The following is a 5,000-nucleotide window of genomic DNA, read 5'->3' as shown; positions in this document are numbered from 1 at the left end:
TAGTGGTTCTTGGATGTAATTGTGAATTTGATACTTTCATGCAGTAATATCTAAACTTCCAGATTAAAAAAAATAATTTCCTTCTATCAAAGATTCTCAACATGAAAACTTTTGTGTTCTTTAGTAGGATTAAACACTCAAGTCACGATAATAAGGCAAAATTTTACATCTATAGACTAGTATTGTCGCTATAACAGTCACATTACGCCCATTTTTGGATTCTCAAATAAGCGACCGTCCTACTGTTCTGGTGTCTCAGTGCCGCCCAAAAACCTAAACTCAGCATTTGTGGAAAATGCAAAGCGCCGTTGATTTCGTGATCGTAATGGGGCCGTTGAATTGCCGGCGCCTATTATCGGCTACCCCAAACGCTCTACACCTCCCTCGGCCACCAGTACGAATCCGGGTCCTCGATTGAGCACGCGCTAATTGCCTTCAGCAACTCTTTGCCGAAAAAACCTTGAATTATGATGGATGGAACGGTGCTCCCGCAGCAATCGTATCGCAGTCTAGCACGTTTGTCGGGCCATTTCTATTTCGAGAGCGAGCGAGCGTGGAAAAGCCCGCATATCCATTAGGCACGGCCGATTGAGCTTCATTATCGGTCCACCGCATGCTTCTTGAGAAGGTCGCAGCACCTACCAGAGGTGCCTTAAATCTCCACCAGAAGCCGCCGTGCGGGCCACTGTTCGGCGATCGTTCAGCGATCGGCAACCAAACATACGCGGCGCTACATAATTGCCGAAAATAAACACTAATCAAGCGCTAATGCCCCACGGGCCAGTGTGTGAGTCGGTTTCAGGTGATCCGTTTTGCACAATTAACCGTGGGCCGTCGAAGTCTTTTGAGGTCCGATTATCATAAATCGCCGACGGATAAAAATCGACAGAAAGACCCGAAGGAAGGTAGGAAGGCAGGAAGGTGGCCCTTTATCCCACACTCCGGTCCCTCCGAATGTGCTTCTCGGCGGTCTCGTGGCTGAGCATGGGTTAATTGAATTATACGCCAAAAACGGGCAAACCAAACGACAAATGGCGGCACAGACCCGCAGCAGCTCGACGTTTCTGTGGCTGCTGCGATGCGATGCGATGCGTTGCAAGGCTGCCAGCCAAATTTATCGTGGTTCGCGTCATAAAAATCGGCCCCCGGGTTCGGTTCGTCTTGCACAGGCCATTCGGACATTGAAGTGGCATGAAATTCAATTAAAACCAATCAACACCCGTTATCGCATCTCTGTGTGGCTCCGGAAGAGGGGAGGAGGATGAACTCAGACTCAGGCGTCGTCGCCGTCGTGAGAGTCGTTGCATCGCGACGACCGTTCCCCCCTCGAACCGTGAGCAGATACACGGTCCATTGGTGGTCATATAGAGCCGGTCGGATCCATTGCTCATTGCGTTCTAATTACCCTTTAATAGCGCCGTTCGCTTGCTCAACTATTTGGACATCGGGATTTATCAATTCGTCTCGCACGAGCCTGCGCCACTGAACCGATACGCGGTGGATCGATTACACAGCATCCCGCCCGGAACTCCTATTTGAAGTACGTCCAAAAAGCGGAAGATAGAGAGCGGGTATATACCGCTTGTGTAGTTAAACTTTGGAAAGATTTTAACAACCACCAGACCGATTCGATTTATTTGGAGTCCGTTTCGTTGACTTTCGGGCGCCGGCAATGGTGATTACTTATAACGGTCCGGCTAGTTTCTGTTTGGTTGATGGATTCTACTTTTGGGCGGATAGTTAAGAACTAACCACCACCACCGAACCGCGGATCGCAATTCCGTGGAAGAGGAAGAGGAAATTGTTCTCCATTGAACTCCCTCGTCGTCGTCGTCGTCGTCGTCGTCGTCGTTGTGGATCAGCAAGCTCTCAGAGGAGGAGCTCACTATTTTTTCTACTTCTGGACCTCCCTTCCGCCGTCCAATTAGCTTCCAATCCACAAAGCCTCCCAAAACGTGCCAGAAATCGCCGGTAACCGTGTGTGTTCGGATGGCCAACCATGGCGTAGTTGCTCCTGGGGGCCAAATGGGAGCAAAACAATGAGCCTTAAGTCTTCCAATCAAACGCGTACACTATCATTATCGCTCATTAAATTGCATCACGCAGACCGGGCAGCAGGAGGAAGAGAAGGAGAAGAAAGGGTGATCCGAGACGAGCGAGAGTCTAGCAGCGCAGTACGGAACAATATAAGTGAAGCGGCTGTATAAGCAACTGAACTCACCGATGGACGGATGGACCGCGAACTCCTCCGGAGGCTTGGTCCGGAGTGTTCTTTCCGCTCGCTTATCTCTGGCCTGGACGGACACATGCCTCTTCTACCGCTACGTGGAGCGAGCGTACGAACGAACGATGATGATGATGATGAGGATGTGGTCTCGTACCTCGTCCTCGTGTGTCCACCACGACCGTTCGCGTATTTGCTCGCTCCGAGGCCCCGAGTTCTGTTTTGATTTGGTGCTGTAATGCGCGCGTCGTTTGAGGTTATGGTTTGGAACGGTGGTTGGAAACGGCAAGGGATCACATGAAAAAAAAAAGGCCACAGCCACACAAACCCAGCACGCCAATAAGCGCAGATCTTCATGGAAGCACCCAAGGAAGGGAAGATCGGGCAGATCAGCGAGTGGAGGGAGGAACAGGAAATGGAGTTGATCCAGTTCCAGCTGATGGACGGTGCGGACGAAGACCGTTTTGTGTCTGTTCGTGGTTATGGTCATCGTTTTGTGAGTTTCGTTTTTTTAGTTGTTGTTGTGCTTGTTGAACGTCGAGAATCGGAAATCGCGCGAACACTGGACTCCTCGGGCAGTTTTATTGCAGCAAAACAGCAGATGATGATGATGATGATGATGGTGGCGACTGATGCCCATGTCGGAGGCCACAGCACCACACCCTGTGCCCTGTTTCGCTTCCAAGCATGTCCGGTTCGGTGTCAATGATGCAGCTGCAGCGTGTGCCTTCGCTTCAGCATCGGTTTCGGTTTGTTTGTTTTGCATATGGTCCCCCCGATGGTCGATGAGGTCGATTAATGCCCTGTGCAGCGTGCCACACCGCACACACTGGTTAACCGCACTGACGCGAATCACTCCGGGAGAGAGGTAATTGTTCCGGATCGGAATGTGACGCCAGTTTTTTTTGTGGCCAGACTCGTAACACATCTGCGGTTTGGTGAGAAGAGTGAGGAGAATTTGTAAAGACCAAACAAAAAATGTCCGCTGTCCCTTACAACAATGTACGTCCGTTCCGTTCTAACGGGGCATCGTTCTTTGGAGAGCAGCTCCAGGTGTGTCACACTTTAAGATGCACCGCAACTCCAGGGTCTCCGGTTTCGGATGCTTTTACAGAGCAAACAAAATCTTCTCGGTTCCCGGTTCCCGTTTCGACTGTGCGACTACGTCGTCTGTTTGTTGTTTGGTTGCTTCGCGTGTTGTTGCCGCGCCGGGTGCACGCTGAGCGAGCTAGCAAGTTGAGCTTTAATGTGACACAAATTCGTGACTTCTGCTGGCACCTTCTGTTCACTGGGGGAGCCTAGAGTACACAACACCTCACTGAGCGCTACCCAGGGAGCGCTAGACGCCTAGTCGTGGTCCAGTTGGACGCAAAACTTATTCTTATTCCCCTTCGGTCCCTTGCGACTGTGAAGACCACCCTTGGGGACACTGGTGACAAACGTGATGTGAGGGAGAGAGAGAGAGTAGAGGTGTTGCGAGGTTGCTGTTACCATTGACGACCGACCGACACGGAGTACGGAAGCACGCACCGCATCCTCGCGCACCTTTATGATCATGCAAATATTGACTTTTCCAGTTAGCCAGCCATCGAGCCGGTGCGCTCGCGTCATAATGCGAGTGCGAGATTCCAGCGTCGTCAGCATTCTGGCAGATGAAGAACGATGAACGTAGAAGCGGCAACAGAAGAACACGAAGTAAAAACCCAACCAACAGAAGAAGGTGCAGCAAGTATGATGATGCTTCCTGGCATACGCGGCGGTGGTGGTACACGAATTATGGCTGCCATCCTGTGGCCAAGATAGCGCGGGCACACCTGGAGTGAAGGGAGTGCGAATGATGGCGGAGGCGGTGAAAATCGATACTCGCTCGCTCACTCACTCTCATCAGCATAAACATACGCGAGAGGAGCGGAATTCAATGGAGGGGGGGGACTACCACCGTTATGCCACAGATCCCCCATCGATCGATCTTCTCCACTTGTGAGAAGTTTGTTGGAGGAAGTTTACGGGCGCCCGCGCGCGCGCGCGCGCCACAAAACGACCAAAGTCAATTTTTAAGAAGCAACAATAAACCGTCTCCCTCCCTTCATTCTAGGACCAACAGAGAGACACCAGAGTGGCAACAGAGGATGGCAGGAACGCCAAAGGACACCGCAGACCTTCTGGTGATTGGACGGGAATGTGATTAAGGGAAAAGCTGCGGTGCAAATGGGAGGTTGCGGGGATTGCGGTTTGAAGGTACACGCCTTTTTGAATCGTTTTGTTGATCAGGACCCTCAGGTGCTGTTTCGCGAAGTCCATATAGCGCCACCAATCGAAGGGGTCCACTAATCAATCGCATTTCAGCCTGCCGGGAGTCTGTATCGGAGTTCTTTCCTGGTGCTTGATTGAGGGCGTTTGTTGGCTCACCAAGGACGCAGTAGGCCCTTTCTTTAGTTGTCGTCTGCGTTCAGGGAATTGCTTGATGAGATTTCGCGGTCCCCGCTTTGACCTACATTTCCACCGACGACCGAGAAAAGCCGATTTTTCACGCCCGGCGTCAAACTCCGTATAAAATATGGTTCCAAATGGGCGAGCATCAATTCTTGAAGTTGGTCCTGGGCGGAATTTCGTGCTTTGAAGCTGGCGTGGCTTGTGTGGCGGAGCATAAATCACAGCAGGCGCCACCGTGCATCGATGGGATACGGTGGCAACTTGTTGCTAAGATCATTAGGTCGGCGGGGTGCGCATTAGGCAACCAAATGACACAACAGTGGGCGCGTTTTTCGTATTTGCA

The sequence above is a fragment of the Anopheles aquasalis genome, chromosome 3 (assembly GCF_943734665.1).
Source record: "Anopheles aquasalis chromosome 3, idAnoAquaMG_Q_19, whole genome shotgun sequence".
Lineage (NCBI taxonomy): Eukaryota > Metazoa > Arthropoda > Insecta > Diptera > Culicidae > Anopheles > Anopheles aquasalis.
The sequence above is the reverse complement of the archived record's forward strand: the minus strand, read 5'-3'. Positions refer to the sequence as shown.